Raw genomic sequence first — 15,989 nt, 5'->3', positions numbered from 1 at the left:
TTTATGTATATTTAAGTGGTCTTATTTTCCTTCTTTATAAATTGGGGCATTTTATGTTGTCCAATTGCAACAGTCAAAGGGGGCACATAACTTGGAGTGGGAGGCACTCCCTTATATAAGAAATGAAATATGGGGCTATTTCTGTTTTTTTAAGAATTGGCGTTAAGATTCTTCAATTTAGCCATGAAATGTGCATACAGAATTGTTGACCAAGAAATTAGTGTCCCTCCATCAACCAAAGGTAGATGCCCAATGTCCTCTTGGACATGTACATTGTCTCGTGGGTGAACATCGCCATTTCTGTAAGGTATCGAAAGTGAAGCCAATTTATAGGGTTAGGATGGTTAGCAATCTTGTATTATTTAACTTCCCCCTTCGGTCCAAAGAACCTCCATGTCGTCCTCAAAAGGGGTAGGTATCTTTGTCTTGTCTTCCAAAGGAAGATGGAAAACCTTGAATAGGTTGGGACGGCACATATCGTGTCTTCACCACTTTGTTCTTTTGGGCTGCCAGTAACTGTGTCAATGCAAAAGGGTTCACCATCATAGTAGCCTAGGGAAGCGAGGGGAACTATAGAAGGCTGACCCTTTCCAACCATAACCTAGTGGAATTGGTATTCACATCCAAGATAGAGTTTCTTGATAGTAAAAAGACAAGAACCATGAAAACTCACAGAACAAAATAGTTGTGGGAGCATAGAAAAAGAATAATTGCAAAAAAATAAACAATGAAGGCTCAAAGTGATAACACTGGTGCGATCACAACGAGAAATACTATAAATCGAGACATAATGATGGTGCCCATCTACTTATGATTACAGTCATAATCCAAGTCTACTGATCATGTAAAATTTTTAGCCTACTAATCAGTGTATTAAGTACTAAACATGTAATTAGCAGTAATTAGGTACAATTGGGGATACAATTGAGTATTTCCACAATAATCTCTCATTAAGCTGCTGCTTTTTGTTGAAGTAGCCACTCGCGAGGATTGAAAGAATTACGTCGACTTGCAAGGCTAAGATATCTTCACTAAGGATTGAAGATCATTGATTTGTGAAGATGGTAGCGTCATTTGGAGAGGTTTGTAATTTGAAGGAAAATTTTAGGTGATGGGTTGTTCCATTGACGAGGATTTAGCCCACCATGGCCTCCCCATCTAGAGATGTACTTGGAAGTTGTCGATGGTGAGGCTTTGGTGCAAATGTTCTCTAGTGCATAAGTATGGATATGTACTCATGGAGCAACTACTACATTAACATAGCCAAAAGAATAGTAAGCTATAAGCTTAACAAAATATAATGGCTATTGAAGATCCTTGGGAGTTTTTTGTATTATTCTATCACTAGGTAGGCTATATGTGTGACTCCCTTGTGTTTATATGAGCAACAGAATATTGTGGCTACTCTCCTTTTTGAGATAATAGGTTCTTATGTCTGTCATGTAGCTTCTGCACTTATGCTTCACATCCAGAGGGGTGAAAAGAGCATTGTGAGTTTGTCTTTGATGCGCTCATAAGTCTCCATTGTAGACGTGGGAATTGATTCTTCAAGTTTTAGCTCAAATGTTGTCGAGGCGATAGGTAAGCCTGTTGGTTGGTTACCACTGGGGTTTCTTGAACACATAAGCTCTTGTGTAGGTGCTGAATGCACGAGAGTGGTTGAGTGACTTGCTTGGTGTTGCTTGGGTTTCCATTCTTGTCGAACTTTAGGTGAAGCTGTTGGGGTTGAGGTTGGTGGTGGTGAGGCTTTCTTCATGTTGTTCGATTTTGGCAACCATATGATGGTATTACCTTCATAATATCCTTGTTAAAGCACATGCACAGGCACCCATCTTTGAAGAACATTATAAATTGGTGTGGCTGATGCTTTTAGTGCTGAGGCTTCCTTCTTTGTGCAAACTTGACTTTGTGATGCACTTGGAAATCCAAGCATTGGTATTATCCTTATGCTTGTAGTAATCTTTTGGGTACCCATACTTGCTGAGATGTTAGAGTTCGTTGAGGAACTCGCATAGGCTTTTGTGGATGATGTTGTGGTGTACTTTTACCTTTTCTTGGCCTCAAGAGTGCTACGTTGAGAGGAAGAGGCTTTGACTATCAAGGCACCCAAATTTGATTGGCACCTTCGCAGTAGCCTTGAGCTGCAACAAGTAGTTGCTTCTCCACCCACATTTTGATACCTTTAAGATACCTTGATTTTGGTTGTCTTGGTGGATTTTTCTTTTTGGTTGAAGTGGAAGGTTGTGAGCCCTCCTTCACATTAGTTGGCGCTGAGGTTGTAGGTTTGAAGTGGAAGGTTGTGAGCCCTCCTTCACATTAGTTGGCGCTGAGGTTGTAGGTTTGAGACTCATGGGTATTTTTGATGATGATGAGACTAGAGTCTCTTGTGGAGTGGCTGTTGATGAGGCTTTCACGTATGCGGTTGTCTCCTTTGGTGAGGTTTATCGATGAAGAGGCATAGGCTCCGGGGCTTTTCCCTTGAGTTCCTTGTTAGATGGTTGCGCGTGGGGAACTTCTTCAGGAATAGAAGTGGATTGCGAGGTTGTGGCATTGGACTTCGTTGGTGAGGATGGGGTTGAAGGAGTAGATGCTTTATCGGAGTCGGTCGTTGACGCGGATGGTAGGTCATTGTGTAGAGGGGCTTTCATGGAAGAGGCTTGTAACTTTTTGCGTTCAGCATCATAGAAATCCATTAGGGTTGGATCCTCTTCCTTGCAATATAGTATTGTCAACTTTGTGCTGTTGACCATCATGGTGACCCTATCGCTAGCAAAGCATAGTGGTGCTTGGGTAATAATATTCCATTTACGTCCCAAGAACAAATTTGCTTCTTCCAACACATACTCAACCACAAAAAACTTGCCAGTAAAGGGGTTAGTTTCAATATACATTTTATGTTCAAAGTACCCCAAACATGGCATGTTCAATTCTTATGTAAAGGGAATTCTTTCAGGATGAGCCGTGAGTGTTGGTTGACCTAATAAATCCCATAACTCGAGGTTCATGAGATTGTGTTCTCATGTCGGATAAAGTTGTGCTTGAGCTGTGGTGATTTTATTGGAAAGTTCCAATCCAACCAGAATCCTAGGGATCTTTTTAGTAAGATATATTGGAAGTTCCATCTCCTCCAAGGTCTCTGCCTCCCGTAAATAGCAGTTGTACAATGCCTACAGGAGTGTTCAAGGTGACTGTTTGTATGAATTCATCAATCGAATACAACGAGTCACGTATCCAAGTTCCACCAAGGATGACATCATACTCAAGGGGATTTGTGGTAACATGGAATCTAAATTCCACATCTCCACTGATTGTTTGAGTAGCATACCTAAAGAAATCGGGAGCTTCAATGTTTTGTCCATTGTCTCCTCTTGCAAGACCATTGTCCGTATGGATGAGTTTAGGTTGTCCCAACAATGACACCCACGTGTCTATTGTCATGATGTTATGAGACTAGCTTGAGGGCTAATCAATACGCGTTTACACTTAACATCATTTCCTGTAGGGAAATATGACCATACCATGATAGAATTTTCAAGAGGAACCATGGATGTTTCAGTTTGTGTTTTAGCTTCAGATCTCATTTTGGTTTCATATTCCCATTCACTCTCATTCTCTTTTTGGCTCTTAGCTTTTTCAATAGTACCCAATTTGTACAGTGGTACACTCGGTCCTCTAGCAATTCTAAATGAGGTCTGTTTGGAAACTTGTGAATCCTCACAGTCTCGTTCTATGGAGCTTTTTTATGTCTTGGTATAACTCATGTTGAGCCCTTAAAGGTATAAGTGTTGATGTTATGCTAGCTTCACCATGAGAGGAGCATTCCTCCAAATGAGGTTTTGATAGACTGCTTAAATTTTGTAAGGGGTTCATCAAATTCCTCATGTGCTTTCTCAACCGCATAATTCATGCAATCTGTCTCTAATGACTCTAGAGAGTATGTCTTCCTCTTAGAAGGGGAAGCGGTACTCCTCCGGGTTTTGTATTTTGGTTGCTTTTCTAGGATTGGCATTATGAGGTTCAATCACAACCGGTGATCCTATAAGACACTCAACCATGCTAAGCATGCTCTCTTGAGCTTGCTTTCTGCATTTCGCATATGTCATGTGATCATGGTTTTCAATTTTGGGTGGTTGGGCGGGTTCTAGTTTCTTGATTGGTCTATTAAGTGCACTAAGTGATGAATCAGAACTTGTTTCATCCTCACTAAATGACATACTAGAACTTGTTTCATCTTCTGACTTTCTTTAGATCGTCGAGTTTTCATTATGTTTACATATGCGATAAGATCAAATTTTCTTTTTAGCTTTTGTATTCTGTGTCGCACATGTGGGTCTTGTGGTTTGAGTGGTGGCCTTTGAGGTGGATGCTTTTGTATCATGTGTAGCTTCTAGCTCCTTCACGTTTATGTCCTCCCCACAGGTTCCTTTTCCTTATTCTTTAATTCAACTTTGGTTTGGATAGTTTGTTGCCCCTTGTTTTTATTGGATTTAGAAGGTTTTGGCTTGTGTTTTGGTTCCTACTTTAAAGCATGTTCTTCTACCCATTTCATAGTGTTATCTTTTGTGTTCTTTTTGATTGTTTCTCGTGTCTTGGCTTGCAATCGTGTAAGCACATTCAAGAATACTGTGGACAGTTGCCCATTTTGTACACTTACTTAAGATGTTTAGAGTTGTATTCTGTGAGAGATTGCAGTGAAGCAACTCGCCTTGGGCAATCTTGGAACATGTGGTCGATGCCATAGCGTTCACATAGGGGTTGCAAAGTGTCAGTGATTGTGGGCATGGAAAAATTCCAAAGTGTGCGATTGGCCACTTTGTATGGTCCACAACAATAGAAAAAATAAAATGTTTGATGCCTCTTAAGTGGTTTCTACCCTTTGGACTGTTTCTGTTTGGTGCACAGGAGATGGAGGTTTTAAGTTATTTGTAGATGAATTGGGACATTGGGTGTTGTCATGACCAAAGGTTTTACAATATATGCAGTACAAAAAAACAAGTGCCTTGTACGCACAATGGGGATTGGGCGGTCGTAAGTGATTGCACTGAACACAAGGCATTTTGCTCCTCACTTATAGAGGCATTAAGGATGTTTGGTTTAGAAGGATTTCATCCTCTCTTAGAGATGTTGATTGAAAGATTTTAAGCAAGGCTACATAAAATTTAGGGAATGACAATTCCGAGATCAATCATTATTTTACCATTGCTTCACTTGGTTTAGATGAGGACCATCTTATAGCATGATCATCTTACATCATGTTATCATCTAAATGTATTGCTTCTTTACAACATTGATCAAATGTTTTTGGATTGGATACAATGATCAAGTTATGTAAGCTGTTATTGTTTAAGCCCATCATGAAACATCTCTTCAATTGAGAATCATTTAATTTTTCCCCTGACTCACATCGTGAGTCTAAGAGTTTTATCCGAATGATAAAGTCTCTAATGGTTTCGTTTGGTTTATGCTTAATTGAATAGAGTTCTTTCGTTGCCCTCCACCAATCACCTTCTTGTCTTGAAAAGCCGTGGATAAAGGCTGTTTTCAAGGTTCTAAAGTCGGTCTTGATGTTCGGATCAATGTGATGAACCATTGACTAGCTTTTCCCTCTAAGCATAGGTTCAACACATGTACCTTGGTGAGACAGTTTGGATTTCCAAAGGCTTCACATCTTTGTTTAAACATTTGAATGAATTAAACAAGATCAGTTATTCTGTCGTATTTGCCCACAATTTTAGAGAGACGGTCGTATTTTTGTATGTCACTGAGGCCGTATGTGAGTGCTCTTGTTGGTAGGGACTCACTGAGGCCGTATGTGAGTGCTCTTGTTGGTAGGGACTCACTGAGTCCTTGGGCAATCCCTCTTCCTAGACTAGTTAGTATATCCAAGGTGTGGGCATCCAAGGTTGGAAAGGGTTGGTACCTATAGGATTTGTGGAAATGTTAGGTAAAGGACCAAAGCCCGGTGGGATTAAAGTGATAGGGAGTGCAAAACTTGATGACACTCTTGTTGTTGGCATGGCAAATGGGATTGGGGGGTGCATTTGTGGCATAGATCTCAATGGCTCCAAGCTGTCAGCCACCATTGGGTTCAGTGAGAATGTCGGCCCACGTAGTCCCTCTATTGTTGCTATGTATGATGCTGTCAATTGCTCCTTAATGAGCAAGCACACATGTTTTTTTTTTCTTCTTCTTTTTAGATTTTCTCACAGCCCGTTAACAACCTCAAGAGGCATGGCGTACTCTTCGTTGGGTCAAATGAGTGTCCATTTGCCCTAATTAGCTTAAGATGTTACACACACGTGAACGACCTCTTAGGGATATTTTTTCAAAAAAACTACATGATGCTAGTAACTTTCCAGATGGAAGAGAAGTTCCTAAAACCTATTTTCCATCATTGTCTCAAGATTTAAAAAAAATCCCCATTTCACAGCATGTTTTGGAGGGTGTTCCAAAAGGAATTTGGAAAAACTCTGTATGAGAGAGTTGTAGTATTTTTGGAGTACTACAACTTTGTCTCTTTGAGTCGTTCGTGATTTTGTCGTTTAGACCCTCAAAAGTAGCCCGAATATGGTTTGCAGTCGTTTTCGCACTGTTTTGGGCAGTTTTTAGTGCTTTAAGGACCGTTGTTTGCCTTGATCTTCCGGTCAAATTTTGAGGGTGCTGGTCGGAGGCCAAAACGATCGATTTTGACTTCGGATGGTCAAGAACAAATTTGAAGAGCTTGATGTTGGCATTCCAATGAGCACCAGAGCGCCTTTATCGGATTCACGGTTTAGGAGATACGAGCCTCCAAACAAGGGTGTTTTCAAGAGTCTTTTTTTTTGGCCGACAAATCCCCTTTCACGTCGTGAACTAGCAGGGTGCAGTTCACGGCATGAAGCGGACTTCACGGTTTTTATGATTTTTTATTTATTTTTTATTTTGCGTGGGATGTGAAACACTTAAGGGTTCACGCCGTGAACGAATTTTTGATTTTTTTTCCTAGCGTGGGGATTGTTTCACGATGTGAAACACTTAAGCCGCGAGAGTGTAGAAAAAGGTTCACGCGTGAACCTTTTTTCTTAAAAAAAAAAGAAAGGATGTGGGGACTATTTCATGACGTGAAACACTTAAGGCATGAGAGTGCAAAAAATGGTTCACGCGTGAACCTTTCTTTTTTTGGAGGCTAGTGGGAAATTCGAATTTCTTTATTTTTTGAATTTTAAATTAAGGAGATATGGGCATTTTTCCAAAAAGGTAAGTAAATAAAAAAAGTAAACCTTTTAATGGCACCCCCTTACACCCTTCATAAATGACTCCCAAAATGGACAATTTGACAACTCATGGGCATCTACTCATTGAATGCTCATTAGCTTTAATGAGTTATGTAAAATATTGATTAAGAATTAATTAAGGATTAATCTTTTCACTAATCTTTTCCTCTTTTAGACTAGTCAAGTGCTCTAATTAACCCCTAATCACTAATTAATTCACACAATTGAGCACATCATTGGATAGAACAAGTAATTTCTAAGTTATGTGCATCAACTAATGTGTAAATTAATGTATAATTAGAGATTAATCAATCTCTTAATTTTGGTCTCTTCTTTTAAGGCAAAATTAAGTAAAAGAGAGTCAAATTCCTCCAATTGATGTAATTAGGTGTTTTGATGCATCTAGATGCTCTTAAAACACTCAAAAAACACTAATTTCGACTATTTTTGGACTCCAAATAACATATTTTCTATAATAAAAAAATTCTCTCTTGAAGTGGATTCATCACCCTTAATGACAAAAGCCAGTCAATTAAGAGAAATTAGTCGATTTCAAGAGTTTTTTATGCTTTTGAGAAATTTTGTGAAGGGTTACGTAACTCCTAATGCTTGCTAACACTCTAATGCATACAATTTCAACAAAAAACACACAAATTAAGCTAAAATTGATGATTATAGTTTTATGTTTAACTCTAACATTCACAAAAAATTACATTCCATTGCATTATTTGATGCAATGGATGCAAACTAGGCCTAATACACTCTATGTGCAAGTCCTAAGAACATTAAAAACCACATTAACAACAACAAAAATAACAATTAAGCTAAAAATTAAACAAAAAAACATTCTTTACAAAATAAAAAAGAGAGCTATTTCTCACAAAATCACACACAAATCTCCATTAAATCCACATATTTTTCATGGGAAACCATTAATCAAGACAATGAGCAATGGGTAATGTGTAAACTAGAGAAAAAATGATGGAAAAAGCCAAGGGATGGAACTCTTTGAGAAGAAATTCCACTGTGCCTCTCGCGAGCATTGTCACACCGCCACGTTGTACTACGGGTACTCGTCCCTCCTCTCACCTCACTTCACTCACACACACTCAATAGAATGCATTAGGGAGAGATATTAGGAAGAAGATTAGCAAGAGCAAGACTCTATTGCACAATGGAAGAGTATCCTGTATTATGAGAGAAATTTACTTATATACATGGCCATAAGTGTTCACACTCACTTAAACTGTGGCCAACCGAGCATTTTAGGCTTATAAGAGGACTAATGCTATTACAATGACTACACTCATAATATATCCATGAGGTACATCACTTGGGACTTCATCCTAACTTGCTACCACACGCTCTTGAAGTGGGAGTCGCCCTTAAGTATTCCATCAGACTATCACGTGCGCCCGTCCAAGTTGTAGCTTTGGACACCATTGCTTCATATCTTAAATGTATGACCTTTTGGTGTATCTACCTTGACTCCTTGATGTAAGCTAATGGTGGTAGCTCTTGTTAACCCTAGGGGTTTAAAATAAGTGTCCTATCAAGAAAGAGATGGCAAGTACCTCTGTAGGTGCTCCCACATTAACCCCTGTATGTGTGGGGTGTGGAATTGACCATATGTATAAAGATTGTCCGCTGAGACCTAGAACAACAGGAAAGGCTCGTGAAGCTAATCCCAGCACCAACATTAACCTGCTAAGTGTAATAGATGGCTTCATCCACACGGTTCCTCTCAACGCTATAACCAGATTGCAAAATAGACAGAAGGCCTCAACTCATGTTGCAGGTAGAGGCATCGATCTCGTGAGACTAGGGACAAGCAAAGGTCTTATCCTTAAAGAATGTCCCTGAACAAGTACGAGCAACTAGACACTCTAGAAATAAAACCATGAAGATAGGCAAGGTAGATGGCCGGGTAGTTATCAAGAGTGGTTCGGAAGATGGCACGACCACACATGCATCAACTTCTTTGTCAAAAGAGGAAGATCTACTACGCTCAGCCACCAAAGCCAGGGAACCGATTGATGCTAACCAACTCTTGAAAAAGCTTGCCGAATACCCCAACCCCATAGAGGAAAGACTTTTGGCAGCCCAAGAATTGGTTCGGGATTGGCAAGCACAAATAGAAGACGAGCTTCCTTCGGTCTCCAACATGAGACTCGCTAAAGAAGATCAGGTATATTCTAGAGAGCTCCTAGACTAACCGCCACATCGACACAAGCAGTAACACCCACTGCAGTAGCTACCCCCCACGAGGGAAACCGGGTAGCTAAATATCTTAGAAATCTGGGGGATGACCATCTTAAAAGAACGGACACAGAAATCCCCGTCCACATACCATATACATGACCTTCCTTTCACGGAATAGCCTTCGCTCCTAGAGACATTGTTGATCTCTCTTCCTTCCTCTCTTCTCAGATCCAGATTAAGCCAAAATGACCTTCCTTTCACGGAATAGCCTTCGCTCCTAGAGACATTGTTGATCTCTCTTCCTTCCTCTCTTCTCAGATCCAGATTCCCATTGGCACCTTGCTTCAAGGTATCCCAAGCTTATGGAAAGATCTGAAAGACTGGGTGGAGGGACACCTCGGGGTAGGCATGCAATAATCCATGGAGCTAGACAACTCCAATGAGTCTGAGGAAGACGAGCTTGTTGTACCCCACAAGATCAATGGAACCCCCACAGTTCGAGTAAATAAGCTCGAATATTACTTTGAAGGAGATGAGCTCAATGTGGCATTTACCAATAACCTTTATGGCCTCAAGGTCACAATAATCTTGGACAGGGGAGCAGGAGTGAGCATTGTTACCAAACAATGTTGGGAAAAATGGGGAGCACCCACCATGGATGAAACAACATTACTAGTCAAAATTGCTGATGGAGCCAACGCTAGACCCATTGCTTTATTGAAGGATTTGAAAATAAAGATCCTTGGAACTACCTACCGCCACACTTTTGTGGTGATGAACTTTGGACATCAGCCCGTTTCATATGACTGCATCCTTGGGAAACCATTCATCAGGGAATCCAAAATGATCCACGATTGTGATACCGACCATATCTACATTCGAAGAAAAGATCACATAGTAAAGATCAACCTATGCATGTGGAAAGTACGTCCCATGAGTGGGAGATCCTTTGTAGAGCAGAGGACTCAGTAAACAACAACTAGCTCCCCTGCCATCTATCTATGTTAAACGTGCCACAAGACACTAGATGATGAAAAGGACAATGAGGAATGTGCACCTCTTCTGGAGCTTCTCAGAGTCTTCTAGAGCCAGAAGACTCTGAGAACTAGATGCATATTCTTGCTACCTTGGACATACTTCCTAGATGCATGCGAACAAGGTTTTCTATAACTGATGGACATGAGATCACATCTCTATACATGCTCATCACTGCATACCTGCCTAATGTTGCCACTCAGGAACTTGAAGAGGCCAATAAATTGAAACCATCTAGAAAAACACACTCACACACGACTTGCAAGCCTGCTGATGAATTCCTTGGGCTAGAATGGTATGTCATCCTTGATGATTTAGACACCCACCACTGGCTAAAATATGTTGGGGCAGGTGAAGCACATGACCACTTCAACCAAGTATGGCAAAAGGAGTTCCCCAATAGCTCCCTTCTGGTCTACGAAGGAAGAGACCTACTTACGAAATTCCAGGATTGCTTCACCAAGGAAGTACATGGATATGAAAGGTGTACCTCCCGAAGTAGTCAAGCATACCATTTCGATGGTTGATGGAGCAAGACCGATGAAACAAAGGGCTTTTCCTATGAACCCGAAATATTCCAAGATGGTCCGAGAAGATATTGACAGACTCATTGATGTTGGATTCATCTACGAAATAGAGCACACAGAGTGGGTATCACTTACCGTGATAGTGCCCAAAACGAATGGAAAGGTAAGAGTGTGCCTTGACCTCAAAAAAATCAATGCCGCCTGGAGAGACGGAAGACTCTCTACACTTGTAGCAAGAGTAGCATGATCCGCGTGTAGCTCAATCCAATGGGATTTGCATCCCTTTCGGAGCTAGGGATTGAACCCATACCGGTGCACGAAAGCTTATCCACGAATGGAGAAAATGCTATGAACACCACTACCTTGACATAGACTTTACACACAAGCTCAATCTTGCCATAGCTCATTCACTCATCATCCCACTCATTCATGCATCCAATACAAGAAGAAAGCTAAGCTAGTGTATACACAAGCTCAAAGCATACTTCATTCTCAAGCACTTTCTTCCCTAGCATGCACACAAACCTTGAAGCTTAATGGAACTTGAAATAAACATGCATTCTCATTCACTACTCAAGCAATGCCTTGCCCATGGATAAGCTACAAGCTATGGAGAAGCTTAAGCTTGAATCCACTACCACACAAAGCCTAATAGAGAATCCACAAGCATCAACAAAGAAGCATGCACACTAGAGAATAGAGATGAGAAGAGAGAAAAACACATCTCATTACATTGAATTTGCTCATACAATAGTGTAGATGGGGAGAGAGAAGAGCTTGCACCTCTATGAACAAGAGGAAGAGCTAGTCTCAAGAGAGCTCAAGCATGAGTTTAGCCCAATGTGTCCATAAGCTCTCAAATGAGCCACTATTTATACCAAAACTCCTAAAACTCCCAAAACTTCCCATGTGGGATTATTCTCAAGCCCACTCCCACACTCACCTACAACTTGGAACTCTTTACAAGAGCCCTAAATAAGAATGTCAAGTCTCTTGTTTTCCTGCTTCCATCTTTGTGTTGCATCCTTGCATTGATCACCACTCGTCGTCACGCAACATTTCCCCCTTCCTATTTTGTGCACGTCCTCGAGCGCGTAGATGCCAAGGAAGAGTAGAATCTCCAGTGTGTACCTGCAAGCAAAATGATAGGTGGTTTGGTGTTTTTTTTTTGAAAAGCAAAAGTATTCAACAGACAATAACAAAACAAGCAATTTTACTGAATAAGACATGGCAATAAACGTCCAATTAGCTAGAGGAAGGAAACATTGAAGCAGTGTAGAGATTGAATAGGTTAGCTCAAGCCTTAATAATTACTACCTGCACAGCTAACTAAAGTAAAGAATGTTTTATGCCAAATGTATTGTTCTTTTCCTAGAAGGCAAAAGACAACAGTTAATCGGGGGACTATCAAGTAGTATACTGAGCCTATGCTAAGTCAAAGATGTCGGTTCAACATTAATAAATCTAACATAATTATGTAGTGGCACACTCTTGATATTGCTTAGTGTTAAGGTTTAATATTTTAAGCACAACGGTGACCATCCTGGATTAGACAAGCATTTCTCTTGGTGCCTTTCTGTCCTCTCTTTTTTTTTGGACAGGGCTCTCTTCAAGAGTATGTTTGCGCACCCGCGGTATGGCTATTCCTTGCTACACAAGGCATTGGTCTGGGAAAGGTAAAGACCTCCCTCGCCTACCATGAATAACAAGGCAATAGGCCACAAACATATACACTTTTCTTTTATTTTTGTCATGTCACTTTTTGTCATGGAAGGTTTATTAGATTGTCCCTAAGCAATGTCCTAGTAAGGGCAAGATATCCACCACTGACGGTCCTATGATTAATTTAGTCTCTTTGTCCTAGGTCTGGAACTCTACCTTGCGCACAAAACACTAATTATTTTGTATTGCTAAACGGGTAAAAACAATTATGATCAAACTTACACTATCAAGTCTAAAGCCACTAGAATGATATCCCTACTCTAGACTAAAGGAGATGCATATTGCCATGCTTAGTAAAGTGAAATTTATAAACAATCAAGCAACAAGAAAAATACAAAAAACACTAGAGATTGGCATGAGTTCACCTGTTTCTGTTAAAGCGCTGGTTGGTGAAGAATTGTTTGCACTTGATTTCTATGACTGTCAGTTGCGGTACTGAAGCGGAAGATGTAGTTTGGTGCTTGTATCTGTTTTATTCCGACAAAACAAATTAAACAGAAAGAAAATTAAAAGGACAAAAAATAAAAAACATTGGTGCTAAACACCGGATTTGGCCGAGGGGAAAAACCCAATGGGAAAAAGTGCCCTGGCTTTTAGTTCTTATTAAGAGAGTACAAGTGCTAGTCTTGCACTGGGGGTGGATGTATGTCTGCATTCTCAGGTGGGTGGACATCAATAGCTTCAGGATGTAAAGATAACCCATAACGTAATCCTACCCATGGAGAAGATGGCAAGGGAAGAAGTGCATCCTCACTAACATATGGTACGGGCACAGTAGGAAGGCTAAAGAGGCACCTATGGTTTTGGAACCGTTCTAAAGACTCACTCACATTGAGCCAAAACTGACATGTAGATTCATGGGGAAGAAGAACCTGCAAAATGGGAGGGGTTAGCAAACGAAGGGTGTCTTCGCACCATGTTTGAGCTCTTTCCTCTTTCGGGAGTCTTTGTTGGTTGGGTCCACATTGCGGCATCATAATTGCCCAGAGATTATGTCGTTGAGGTGTGACCCCCATGATCTGCTGCATCATACCATTGCCATAGCGACGGAAGTATGTGCGACACTGCCAACATATATGGGAAGCATTCCCCAATACCATACGGGCACAGTCGCTCGCGGGCAGTGTGGAAACGGATGATGTTGCTGGTAGTATAACTCCACAAATTGTCTTCCACAGCAATCCTCACCCACTGGGGCATAAAAATATCGGGAGTGCGTCTGAAAAGGTGCAATGCTGTAGCCCCCTTGATGGTCAGGGTGAGTGCTATCTAGGTCCAAAGATGAACTGCATGTGTTCAGCCAAGTCTCCATTTGGTTATTCTACATAACACATAAGGAAGTGTTCAGATTTTTTTATTTAATGCAAGTTGAACGAAGAATGTTAGTATGTACAGGCATGACGGAAATAGAGCTAATAGATTCGATAGATGAATTGCCAAAAAGTAGCTTTTGTAGCATGATAGCTCTTTCAAAAATGAGTTTGTTTTTTGGATGTAACATTATGCAAACTATTCTTGGGGTGTTGACGTATGGCACAGGTTCCTTTTTGTTGGACTCTTTTTGGTACCCATTTCAGAGTACGTGCAAGAGATTGAAGTTTAGTCAGAGGTGAGATTTTAGCGATAGGCATAGGAAATGCATTGGGACAAATAGGAGGAGGTGTGAATGGAGATGTTTGAACACTTCTGAGCTTTAGCAACCATATGGCAGCTGTGTTCTTGCCCTCCCATTGGGCTTTCCAAATTTTCTTGGGTCTCCAGAGTGCCCAACTCTAACACCTATGCCTGTAGACTTATGGCTGGTAATGTAATTTGATTAGGGAAAGAGTAGAATACCGACGACATTCCAAATAGTTGGAGTTTTAGGAAGAACGCTCTTTCCTTGATAGTCAGGGAGTCTACTTGTGTAGGAGCCTGATTGAAAGTTGTCGGCTTTGTAAGACAAACTCTGACATTGCTTGTGTTTTGAGGAATAGACTCTGAACTTGATTCGGTTGCAATGTCCTCCTTCTGCTGTGTTGCCTCTGAGATAGAAGTGAGTAAAGGTACCCACTTGCCTTTTTCTTCCCATGTCAGTTTGGAGTATCCCTTCCTGTTCGAGACCTTCTGATGATGTCCGATTGACGCATCAGCTTGTGTTTCCACCTGAACTCTTTCAAGCTTGGTAAGACTTGGTTTCCAGTATTGATTTGGTTTCTGTAATTGAGGTGGTATTGACTGCTTTTGTTCTTGAGTAGATTCAGGAACATAATTATGTTTTGCTGCAGTAGTCCCTACAATCTTCTTTGGTAGCCACAAGGTAGTAGCACCCTCATAGTAGCCTTGTGCTTGCAGAACCTTCTTTGGGATCCACCGTTGTTGAGTGGTCTTGTTGGAGGTGGAACTGTTGGTTTTGGTGAACCTTCTCTTTAGCTTTGTATTCCTCGGATGTTCCTTGGCAGCATTGGGTCTTGCCTTGCGAGCTGCTTTAGGTAACCAGATTTGAATTCTAAGTGCTTCCCCCCTTCCGTAGCCTTGTGCATATAAGAGAGATGTTGGCACATGCCATCCTTGAGTGTTGTCATTGTCATTATTCACCCAAATCATTGGATCTTTGGAGGTTGTCTCTATCACAGTAGTGATGGTTTCCACCTTTTGAAAAGATGGGAGTGCCGAAGCACTTGATCCCGTAAGGTGAGTAGAATTTACCAACAACGTGTATTGTCGTGAGTTCCAGTCTATACCGCATCTGGTGGTTCTAATCCATGATTTGGCTAGAACAACATCCACCACTGCTTGGCTCTTGTTAGCAACATAAAAAGTCACATGCATAGATTGATCCTGAATGGACATATTAATACAGCACTTGCCTAGGGCTGGGGTTTCATCACCAGAGAAACTCTGGAAGTTCAATGATGCATTGGTGAGCAAAGGTTGGCCTAATGATGTCTACGCTTCATAAGACAAAACATTGCAGTCGGCTCCCGAATCTATAAGTGCAGACGCTGCAAAGATTGCTCTTTGAGTAGGGATCCTTACTTCAATATGAAAGGGATCTATAAAGTCTTCATCATCATTCAAGTGAATGGCCATGATAGCTGCCTTGCGGCGCTCTCGTGCTAGTGCTACTCTAGCCTTAGCTTCTTCTTTTGCTTGACTTTGTAACAAAGCTTGAGCTTTTTTACGTGTCTGACTAGCATGTATGCATATCATCTGTTAGAGGTTCTTCATAGCGCTTCAAGCAGCTTCCATTGATGAAGTTAGTCATTGG

This window comes from Cibotium barometz, chromosome 52 (assembly GCF_041138505.1).
Source record: "Cibotium barometz isolate CiBa-2024 chromosome 52, ASM4113850v1, whole genome shotgun sequence".
Classification (NCBI taxonomy): domain Eukaryota; kingdom Viridiplantae; phylum Streptophyta; class Polypodiopsida; order Cyatheales; family Cibotiaceae; genus Cibotium; species Cibotium barometz.
The sequence above is the reverse complement of the archived record's forward strand: the minus strand, read 5'-3'. Positions refer to the sequence as shown.